This window comes from Paroedura picta, chromosome 7 (assembly GCF_049243985.1).
Source record: "Paroedura picta isolate Pp20150507F chromosome 7, Ppicta_v3.0, whole genome shotgun sequence".
Classification (NCBI taxonomy): domain Eukaryota; kingdom Metazoa; phylum Chordata; class Lepidosauria; order Squamata; family Gekkonidae; genus Paroedura; species Paroedura picta.
The window spans coordinates 78,512,368-78,524,673 of record NC_135375.1 but is presented as its reverse complement, the minus strand read 5'-3'; the positions used below and the strand labels follow the sequence as shown (position 1 = coordinate 78,524,673).

Below are 12,306 nucleotides of genomic sequence, written 5' to 3'. Positions count from 1 at the left end.
AATATAATCCAACGTGACAGCAAGTGAATATTCCCTATTGTAGAACCTTACTATTCCCAAGCACTGAATGATATAGCAAATGAAAGATGTAGATAGAACAAAAACAGGGAGGAAACTATTCTAATGAAAAACCATTTCAGTGCCCTCAGTGCTAACAATCTAAATGGAAGGTAGATCGTATATCTGAATTTAGAAAACAATTAATGGTGTTCCATTACATTAGAACAGAGACAGTTCTGTTGGGCCATACTCTAATGCCAAAATGTTTTGCCCTAGAATGACATGCCTATGGTTGAGGTGCCCAACTAGCAATCCAGTACTGAAGAGATGTGAAGGAAGGCTTCAACAAGCCAAGGACATAATGGGCATTACAGTGCCCACTACTGCATAAGAATGATTATTTTTGCCATCATTTCTGATTAACCCACTTTGTATAGCAGGAGGATATAAAAATAACAATTAAATCATTTAATCCATTGAATTGCTACTAGCTAAAAATTAATGTGAGAACCAATTTTGGCTGATGAGGAACAATTTAGTCACGAGTTTTTTAGGCTATTTTACTTCTGCTGTATTTCTGTAACTAGCAGAGAGACAGAAAATTAATGATAAAATTCAGATTTATTTACATGTTGTCAATCATCAAATCAAATAACGTTGATTTTAATGACAATAATTAATCTGTTGTCTGCCTCAGTAAAATAAATCCATTTGACAAAACTTTGTCATTCTTTCGGAACAAAGTCCAGCCTGCAGTCTCTAGGAAACACATTAAAAAGCAATGATCCTAATTTAGGGGATCTAATGTGCTTATCCCCTCCATTGTATCAACTCATTTAATCCAACCCTGGACTTCTTATAGTTTAACCAATGATTAACCATCAAAGACCTCTCTTCTTATCCCATGACAGTTAAGTTTACACAGAAATCTTTGGTGAAGGACTGTCAAAGGCTTTTGGGAAGTCCAAATGCGTATCTACTACCTCACCCTTATTCACATGATTGTTAACATTCTCAAAGAACTCCAAAAGGTGATAAGGCAGATCAACCTTTTGTAGAGAGCATGCTGATTTTTCCTCGAAAAGATATCTTCTTCTATTTCTAAATTATATCATTAATGAAGGGTTCTGTCAATTTATCCAGAGCATATGTTCACATAACTAACTTCTTATTTTCTAGAATCCACACACACACTGTGATTCCTTTTTTAACAAACAATTTGTTGATTTTAATGACATGTACTATGTTATTTTTAGGAAATAATTTGATATTGGAGTTCTTTAAGGAACCTTGGCTTGAAGCCCAGGCTGGGACTCTCTGGACCCCTAGGTCCTTATAAAATACACCTATTCCTTCCATGCATGGCCCCTGTACATCTGTCTCTTCTTTCACAGGTACACATTTATTCCAAGAGTCTAGTGCCAAAGCAAATTAAAATTGTTCCTTATTCAACTTTTTAAAGAAAATGGGCTTTTAAACAGTTTAATTAGAAAAGACTTTTGCAGGAACTCTGAGTGACACAGACCAGTGACACAGCAATATGTTGTATGCATTAGGTGTCTGTGTGTATCTACTTCTGTTTATACACCCACATACATATACTAGTATTTCCTACCTGCACCCAAATAGTATTTGAAATCTTTCCAACAAATCCTAGCTTGATGGAAATGTATAAACAGCCCGTTCTGTTTCTTGTGCTAGAACGCAGGGCCAGTGATTAGGTAAAGTTCATCTCTTATATTTCTCTTATAAATTTTAAAATATTGTTTGAGTAAGAATCAGAATGTTTTGGGCAATGGGTATACCAAATTCCAGCTCTGTAAATGGCTTGGGCATACATTTGGGAATGAACATTTTACTCTTCGGTTAAAGAGGATTAATAAATGTCTAATTTCAAATGTTTCTAGTAATCATAACATGTTCCTAATTTCAGCTTCTCAGGTAGTATAGGAGGGCAGTATAAACTGACCAGCATCAGCATACCCTGAGGTATTGCTGCCCTTTATTGCTTGCCCTTTATTCTTCCCCACTTGCTTACTCAAAAGCTCACCAGCACACTCACCAGCACACTGGGAAAGGGGTATGTATGTTCGGTGCATGCAGTTGGGAGCATCTCCGATGGCAGGGCCTATGCACAGGCAAAGAAGCATAAGAAGGTCCAACAGCAGGACAGTGCCCCTAGGTCCTCTCTGCTCAGGGAATTGGGGGACGTGGGATTAAAATGTCCAGCTGTTTCTTGGAAGGAGGAGGCTTTTCCACAACCCACATGCCACATTTCAAGGCTCTAGTTTTAAAAGAGATTAAATGCCATTTTGAGTTTTCCATTCAGTTAGTGGGGATGGGATGCCACGTTTCCCCCTTTCTTCTTTTCTGCCAGTCCTTTCCCACTCGGACTCTGTACCTTTCCTTCCCAGCCTGTCGTCCTCGTCTCTACCTCATCGTCTTTTTCCTGACTTCCCCCCCCCCTCCACACACACCCAAGAAATGCTTATTGTGGCAAAGCTGGAGAATATCTGCTTTAGTGGGAAGAGAATTGAGCCAGGCATCCTATTGTTGATTTTCAGGGCTTTAACATGTGTATTTTATGGTGATTGCATGAATGTGGACGGAACAGCTCTGAGGAGATCACTATGGTTTCTGCTCGCTATACTGATCCTGTGCCGTAAAACAATGGCCTCCATTGATTGCGTTTAGTGCTGTTGCAGGCTGCCAAACCTTATTGCACATTACGGGGGGCGAGCAAGCAAGGAAGCTTAATGCACAACAGGACCAGGGTAGGGATAAAAGGAATTAGATTGCCTCAGTTCTGAGGCAATCAGCCAGCTGCAGCATTACGGAGCTGGAGCTATACCAGTGGTACCAAAGTCATATTCAAAAATGCACAGATCATAATCAGCACTGGATTAAAGGACATGGGGGCTCATTGCCGAACCATGTTTTGAGGCCTCTATACACAGACCTGCCCAAAGGCAGCCATGGAAGTAGGGAGGGAAATCTCTCTTCCCTTGTGCATCAAAATTACAATGATGTATATTATGATGTCCAAGCTAACAAGGTTACAAGCCACATGGCTGAAAATGGAGCCATTTGTCCCTGCCTTTGTGGCAGAGAAATAATCACTATACTGAGGTTTCTAGTTATGGAAGCAGGCTGCTTTAGTTATGCTGGGTTTCTTCTCTAGCATGATTAGCCCTGCACAAAGTTATTATGACTAGTAGCATATGTTACTACTAAGGCATAAAGTCTATCAAGACAATAACAGGCAATAACTTTGACCCTTAAAGTATTTTTGTCATTCTTAATTAAATATACCTCAACACAATTTAGAAAGTATAAAATGAACACTGCTTTAGGCCCTAGGTTTAGGGGGTATTTTTTAAATGCAAAGGACTGCTCATTTTACAATTTCACAGAAAATTCATTGGCATCTGTATCACTCCATGCCCTTTCCCCTTTCAATCTGCAACCATTAACACACTTGATTGAAATTAGGGTTGGCACATTTCTGGAGTCTAGGGAGGGTGGAGTTAGGGAGGGGAGGGGCAAGGAGGGAGCTCACTATTGTATAACGCCACAGAATTCAACTTCCAAAACAACTGCTTCCTTCAAGGAGACCAGATCACTCTTGTTTGGAATCAGTGAAAATTCTGGGTGATCTCCTGGAGGTTGGCAGCCTTAGATATTACTGAATCGAGTAGGACCTACTGCAGCTAAAACTTGCAAAAAGGTGCCCCATCAATGGTAAACTAAATTTTGCACGCACGCTCATTTTATTTCTTTATTTTATTCTGAATGCAATGGTGAAGGAGCACTTGGAAGTCCTGTTTCCAGAACTGGTACCCCTGGTTGGGCCAGGTAGACTGGAGTTATTAACCGAGTGGTGAGGGAGTACATTTGACTTTTATATGAGGCACAAGGGTTTCTTGCTTTGTGTTACTTTACAAATTAATTCTTGAGCTAATGTCTTGGTGAATTCTGGATCAAAAGTAAGAGACTAGTTGATAAAGTTGGAGGGGATTGGGCAGCCTTTTTTAGCCTTTTGAACATGGAAGAGCTCTTGAAATAATTTTTCAGGTTTTGAGGAGCCCTGGAAGTGATGTCAACTAACCATGACTCCCTGCCACACTTCCCCAGAAGTGGCATGTCAGCAGAAATGATATCTATACCCATGAAAATGTCCAGGCTTGAAGTGGACTTCGAGGGAGAGACATAAAGAAGTTCAAGGAGGGAGTAGGCATGAAGACTCTGCTCCCTCCCAGGCACATTAAGGATGAGAGATCTCACTCATGCTCAGGACGCAGAAACAGGGACTAATGGAAGTAGCTGGATTCATAGTTGGTGGCCAAGTCCATTAAGACAGGAGGGGAAAGGCCGTGGACACGTTTTGAAGCTCCTGTGGTCCCCTGGGGGGAAATCCCTGGGCAAGGGGCATAGGCAGGAATATATCAGGCTATCAAGGCAGAAGGGTGTGAGGTGAGATAAAGGCCAGCTATCCATTTTTGGCATAGACTAATGGCAGAAAGTGAAGAGGAACTAAAGAGCCTAAACTAAAGAGACCAGATCACTAAAGACCAGATGAACTAAAGAGCGGATGAAGGAGGAGAGTCCAAAAGTTGGTTTGAAACTCAACATCAAGAAAACGAAGATCATGGCATCTGGCCCTCTCAATTCCTGGCAAATAGATAGGGAAGAAATTGAGGTAGTGACAGATTTTATTTTCCTGGGCTCCAAGATCACTGCAGATGGGGACTGCAGCAAAGAAATTAAAAGACGCTTGCTCCTGGGGAGGAAAGCTATGGCAAATCTAGACAGCATCCTAAAAAGCAGAGATATCACCCTGCCAACTATGGCTGTGAAAGTTGGACCATAAGGAAGGCTGAGCGTCAAAGAATTGAGGCTTTTGAACTCTGGTGCTGGAGAAGACTCTTGTGAGTCCCTTGGACTGCAAGGCGAACAAACCGTTCAGTCCTAGAGGAGATCAGCCCTGACTGCTCCTTAGAAGGCCAGATCCTGAAGATGAAACTCAAATACTTTGGCCACCTCATGAGAAGGAAGGATTCCCTGGAGAAGAGCCTAATGCTGGGAGTGATTGAGGGCAAAAGAAGAAGGGGACGACAGAGAATGAGGTGGCTGGATGGAGTCACTGAAGCAGTCAGTGCGAGCTTAAATGGACTCAGGGGAATGGTAGAGGACAGGAAGGCCTGGAGGATCATTGTCCATAGGGTTGCGATGGGTCAGACACAACTTCGCAACTAACAACAACAACAATGCCCAGGGGGTTATTTATCCTTATCCTTTGTTATTCCTCTATATATTTATGAAACAGCCTAGGGGGCGGGATGTGTCCGGCTGTCCAAGATGGAATAGGGCCACTCAGGGTGCAGCCAGTTTTTCCCTGATTGGCCCTGCCCCTGCAGCTCCCACCCTCCGTCCCTGGACTCTAGCCTCTTTGCTCTCAGATGCCTCAGTGCCTGAAGCCAGCAGCAGGTAAGGGGAGAGGCCCTGGGCAAAGGTTCATGGTGGAGGGCCTCCTAACGAGGGCCTCTTGGCCTGCTAGGCTGGGCTTGTTGACTGCTCCTTAAGGACTGCTAAGGAGCTGACTAGCTGACTGCTAAGGAGCTCAAGTCCGGCCTTCCTAACGAGCTACCCAGCCCCCAACCGCCCCACTTGATCTGGCTGCAAGCTGCTGTCCAAGGCCATCTTAAGCTGCCTGGCCAGGGGCCAGGGGAGGGGACCCTTTCAAGGCCCGTTCTTAGGAATCAGCTTTGAAGCTAGTTTATTTATAGTTCACCTTTCTCACTTGGATTCAAGGCAGATTCCATAACATAAATCAATACAATCAACAGATGGAACATTCAATAAAATGCAATAGGATTAGAGTTGTAGAACCAACCATAAACCTAAAAACAGAATTGTAACAAAGCATAGTCTGTAGATGGATAAGTCTACAGAAGGATTCCAGTTTTAGAAAGCTATATACAGTAATATAGACCACAATCTCTAATAATTTTTCTTAGTAATTCTGGGAATCATTTAGTACGGTGTAACTCTATTGCTTGTGTACAAAAACCCTCTTGAATAATTATGTTCTGCATAGTTTGCTGAAAACCAGGAGAGTGAAAGCCTTCCGGATTTCCCTGGGCCATTCCATAAGGTGAAGACCATAATGGTAAAGGCACATGTATGGGCAGTTGTTGATTTTACAGAAGACCTGAGTGAAGCTGTTGCAGAAGACCCTGAGTGAAGTTGTTGTGGAATGTAGGGGGAAAGGTAGTCTTGTAGATATGATGTGAAAGGCCATGAAAAGCTTTGGATGTGATAGCCAATACTTTGAGCCTGGTATTTAATGGGAAACCAGTGAAATGCCTATAGGACAGGAATAATATCTGTGCTCCATCTAGACACATGGTAGGCAGATAGAAGTAGTCAAAATCCATTTCAAATTTCAGATATCAGTAAAGGCACATTTGCATCTCCAAATCCAAAGGAAAATTTGAAAGCAGGGTTCTAAAGTATAGGCCACTCAGAGTCCAGGGAGGAATGCAAGCTGCAAACAAACAGATACATTGCTTCCCCACAACCTTGTTTGCAGCTTTTATAGGCTAAACACCTGCCGGCCCCTTCAGCCCTGCTCCTGCAAATACTCATTTGCATGGCTAATGTACTGTGCTGCCAACCTGGCACTATGCTTTCTGTCTTGCAACTCCCTCTTGCGCTGTTCCCAAGGTTCTGGAGACAGGAGAGATGAACTGGCTGGCAGCTGACTTTCTGTTGCAAACTCAGGGCTGGGGAGTTAAGGGGCCATTGTACTGGTGCCTGGCTGTGACTCCATGTCTGGCTCTGCAGAGACTGCCTCCTGGAGTGTCTTTGCTACTGGCTGTGGGTTTGCATCAGTTCAGCTGGCAGCCTTTTCCTCAGAGGAGTCATCTGTGTCAGTGTGCTCGGCTGGAGCTGGCTGGTCTATGACAGCCCCGATAATAGTCAAGCCATGGCATTCTGTACCAGCTGATGTTTACGAATTGTTTCTGAGGGAAGATCAATGTACAGTGCATTGCAGTAGTCTAGTCTCAATGTTAGTGTATAATGGATCCAGATAGCCAGTTCAGCCATGGCAAGGTCGGAAGAAAGCTTTTTTGTAACTGCTTTAACTTGCTTTCCCAGTAATAACATTGGACTGTCTTCATTCAGTTGCACCTAATTCCCTTTTCTCATATCACATGAATTTCCTTCTTGCAGATCTCACTAACTCCAAAGTAGCCTTTCTGAATGGTCAAAGGGGACCCTTCTTCCCTTTCCCCCCAGGTTCAGGCAGGTACCTGAGGCCATAAGTGTAGTCTAAACACAGTCCAAAGCACAGATATCCAAATGTCCAAGTTTCAAACCAAAAGATTGAACCCAAAGAGCAAAAGCTAAGTCATGGTCAAGAAGGTCAAACACACTGAGATCTAGAAAACAAGACAAACCAACAACAGAGACACAAGCTGGTCCTTTTAAGGCTGCTTTATCAGGAAAATCCTGCTGAGGCATCCAGGGACAGGTGCAACTCATCAGTGGCCATCAGCCTTCATCCTGTGACAACTCAAACTCACAGACTGAGGTTGACCCTGCTGGGCTGCTAACCAGACATTACTCCTATGCCTTCCTCCAGGCATACCCGGCCTAGATGGCATTCCAAGGGCTCTGGCCACCCTGGGGATGGTGCTGGCAGCTGCAGGACTCCTACTTCAACTTCATTTCCTCATCTGAAGGTGTGTTGTTCTGAAATGACTTTGGTCTAAGACTCCCCCTTTGCGCCTGATTGAGTCTCTACAGTGTCAGAATCTGAGGGCTGGGGACAGCTTTTTTCATCTCATCTGAGAAGGCACTGGCAGGTAGACTCACAATACCTTTTCACCACTCTCTGGCAGGATGCAGAGTACTCAGAGTATATTCTGAAGTTTCTTGGAAGTATAGTTCTTGATAGTTGTATTTGTGTAACTTACCTAGGATCAGGATCTTTGCTATGAAATGAGAACAAAAATTACCTCTTAAACAAAGAAACTTAACTGTCAATTGGATCCAGACTTACATCCCTAAGATCGAGAGTGGGAAAAATCTATAAATAAAATTGACAGTTGAGAAAAGTCACATCTGCTTCCCATATCTGACTTGCATATATCTTTATATGTGGATTAACCCCCCCCCTCAAAAAATCCCTTTAAATGTAATTCATTGCCTGTTCAGGTGGCTTGCCTGATTGTTGGGTATCAAGCTGATGGTGACAAGTAGATTGGATCTGTCTAAGGGCAAATACTATGGGGGTAGTTCTGTAGCATGATGAGGTATGGAAATGGAAAGTTAGGGTGAGATATTATAAGTAGAGAGGTTGAGGAAGGCCAGACAAGGATATTATGGCTGAGTGACAACTGACAGAATGTCCCCATTTAGAATGCACCGTGCAGACTGAGATGAAGAAAACCTTAACACTGTGTGGGCCATGTAGCAACCTCTAAGGATAGAAATATGCATTATATGTCATTGTATTATTCTCTTTAGGGAAAGTTGGATTTTAACAAAATGAAGCTTTAAGCATCAACGTTATTCAAAGAGAGAGACTGAATTTTTCTCCAAGTGGGACTAAAAGCAACTTGAAAGAATTATTTTCTTGAGAGAAAAAATCCAAAAGGAAAGGGATGAAGACCCCTTTCCTGAACTCCTTATCCTGCGATACTTCTTTTCAAACTGAAATTTCAGAGGCAGCATTGACTTAAAACCAATCCTTATATTTATTTCTTTTACTTTGCCTCCCAGTTCTATTAAGTTTTCAAAATTGTTTTCAACCCAAAATGCTAAAATGTTCTGAAATATTTTTAAAAAGAACTATGGAAGCTACGTGAAGTTCAGTGTTAACACACATCATGAACGCCATCAGTTTACTTGGATATCAGGCCTTGTGCAATTGGGGGAAACCTCAGTGCGATGGGCTGGTAGATTCCACTTCTCCCACCGAGTGGCCAATGGAGTTGATGGAATGTTAATGAGAGTGACAGTTGAAAACAGCAGTTGAGGAGTTAGGAGAGTGGAGAGTGTCTGAGTGAAGCTGTGGCAGAGTGCAGCTGACTGAAAACACTCAATTTGTAATAAAAGATTCCAAAAGCTGGAATATGAACACAGTTCAAAAGTTCATTTTAAAGGAAATTTTGCAACCTCTACCTGTCTCTTTTAACTGTCATGTGCAAACCATAAATAAAGTCCTTGTTTGTATGTCACATTCTGGAACTTGTTAACTCCCATTTCGGTCCTGTGATTAGCATGGAATTTAGCTGGAAAGGGGCAAAAGGTGGAAACTCCATAGAAATGTGAATTCACAACATGGGAGAAGGGCTTTATTAACAAATACTGTCTTAGCTATGACTGTTGCAGTTACTCAAATTGCTGCTAGCTGTATCCACATAGACTGGATTTACCTGTCAGCCATGTTATCTCGGACATCCACATGCTGCTGAAATTTGATTCTGGAGATGAAGAGGTTTTACACATTTAAATGCACATATTAGATTTTGACTGGGTTTATTTCCCTACCTGGAAAAGGCTAGGTTGTTAAAGCTCTTTATAAAATGTTGGAAACTGGAAGCTAGACTGGATAGTCTTTAATTGAAACCCAGTAACTGAGTAAATACTTAAAAAATTGAGAAAGGCTACTTTAATTGATACTATCAGGTGACTTTACCTATTATACCACCTACAATTTTAATGAATATTATCCAATAGGGTTGCAATTTCTGTGTGTTGGGGTCAGAACTTTTGAACATAAGGAAAATGGAAGAGTCAGAGAAATATTAGTAAGTCAGTCATCTTTAAACCGCCCGTGGCGCCGCGGGCACCACGGACTAAATAAATGGTTAAGCGGTTCTAAGGCGGGATGTGTCCGTGATGAGGAAGGGTCCGGATTGGACCGTTCCTCAGAACAGACAATTGGAGGGACCAATTGGTCCCTCTGATTCGTAGTTGCTCCCTGCCCAGCCTCTCGGCGCGTCAGGCCACTGCCGCCGTAAGAACACCGCCCAGGGCAGCCTCCGCCGCATCAGGACGCCGCTGAAAAAAGACCGCCGCCCGGGGCAGCCCCCCCGCCTCAGCCTGCCGCCGCCGCCGAAAGCCCGCCGCCCGGGGGAGGCCCCGTTACCCGACGGAGCCCCCGCTGACAGCCCGCCACCACGCTGCGCCCACGACCACGTAAGCGCCTAGCGCTCGCTGTATTAATCATACAGCGGGCTTGATTACTAGTATAAGAATAAAAGAAGTATGGTGTTTGTACTCCATAAAGCATTGTCATAATTTGGAAAGTTAAAGAATGGGTCCAAATAGCAGTGAACAAAATGCTAGCTAAGGCTTGAAGAAGAAGAAGAAGAAGAAGAAGAAGAAGAAGAAGAAGAAGAAGAAGAAGAAGAAGAAGAAGTTGGTTCTTATATGCTGCTTTTCTCTCCCCAAAAGAGTCTTAAAGTGGCATACATTCGTCTTCCCTTTCCTCTCCCCACAACAGACACCCTGTGACTTAGGTGAGGCTGAGAGAGCCCTGATATTTACTGCTCGGTCGGAACAGCTTTATCATTTCTGTGGCGAGCCCAAGGTCACCCAGCTGGTTGCATGTAGGGGAGTGCGGAATCAATCCCATTCTGTACAGTTCAGTGTTCCATTAAATTTATGGGATTTGCTGCAGAGTAAACAACCGCAGAATTAGCATTTAAGGTATTTGCAGGTTAGTCCAATTTATCAGCCTGAAGAACAAAACAAGCTTTTTCACTAGATCTGGCACCTGAATTCCAACAGGTGTGCAAGACCAAAGTTGCTCAAATGTAGCCAGAAGCATGCCCTTGTATGGAATAGGAAGACTCACTAATATTATTTCAGGTAGAATGACATCACACGTACCAAACAGCATTTCTAATTAGAACAGAAGACTTTCAACATAGTTCTAAACATTATGTGGAAAATAATTAAGTGGAAAATAAATCCTTTTTGATTTCAACATGATTTGTCCAAATAAGAATGAAGCTTGGCTGTAAAATTTGTGTAGATTTTTAGACACCAGCTGGAAACCAGGAAATGGGGAAGCAATGAGAATTGGTTTTGTCTAACAGGAAATACCATACTCAAAACAATTTTTTAAAAATATATCAATGTATCAAAATCTATTGATGCTACAGTGATGATTGTTATAAAAATATTGTTGAGTACAGTAAAGAAAGTATGGTTTCACACAAGCCAGACAATACAGTAAGTGTAGCCATGAGTTATATTCTTACTCCAGATTTTATTGCCATTGGGGGGGGGGGGGAGGAGCAGAATCTACCCTCTACTTCTGGAACCCGGAAATCACTTGTAGTGCTCACACATTTTTGCAAGTTGCTTTTACTGGAAACAATTGCAAACTATTAAATATAACATATTTTTCTGTCTCAATTTACTGACTGCGGAGCAAATAATATGCCAGAGATTTACAGGATGTTGTTACCTTTGCAAACAGCAATTTTAAGCACTTAAGAGGGAAGTCTTGCTGTTGTATTAATTGGCTGCAACTAAAACACAGCATTGGTTCAGCTTGTTTGAATAGCTGTTGTTGAATCACAGGCCTGCATCAACGGTTATTAATCTTAAAGAGCAAAATGCCTTTTGTTTGTGTCAGATAAAAGTTGCCATAGCAAATGTGGTGTAAACAAATACATTAAGTAAAAAAAAAAGAACTTAATAATGATAATATTAATAATGAAATATAAAATAATAACAATGTTCACATTAACCAGTCACAAAACCATCTGGGTTATAATGAATTAGAGAGGCTGAATGTGTGAATGAGGCTGTGAAAATGAGGGAGGGAAACATCCTGACTGGGTCCGTGAGATAAAACTGCTGCTACGCAGTGATGGCTACCACGCCAGCATTTATCAACTCGGTGCAGCCAGAGAACACATCTGGTTTTAATAGACATGAACGCTGTAAGATTTTTGGCTCTTCCTTTGTCCTACATACTTTACCTCCTCTTTATCTATGCCTTTTGTCAGTGATTTGATGAAGTTAAATAGACTCGATTCCACTAATGTACATCCAATGAAGGGCTAGCTTTCCACCATTGTATTCCAAGCCAATTTCAGGAGAAATATCAACCAATGTGTGCACCCAACAAATTAAAAATTACAGCCCTGAATAAAAAGTGAAAGCTCTCACAAAAAAGAGCCCCTTGCCATTCCTAATGCATCATCTGTTTCAAACATTGTGCCGATAATGGGTGTGTCTCTGGTCACACAGCCGGCCCGTGCCTGCAATATCTGC

General features: G+C 42.3%; 1 long non-coding RNA gene across 2 annotated transcripts in view; it reads right to left on the bottom strand.

Moving 5' to 3' along the window:
• The window catches only part of LOC143841165 (uncharacterized), a 59,989-nt gene that overhangs the window by 14,894 nt on the left and 32,789 nt on the right, over positions 1-12,306 (bottom strand). The gene's annotated exons all lie outside the window — the stretch shown is intronic.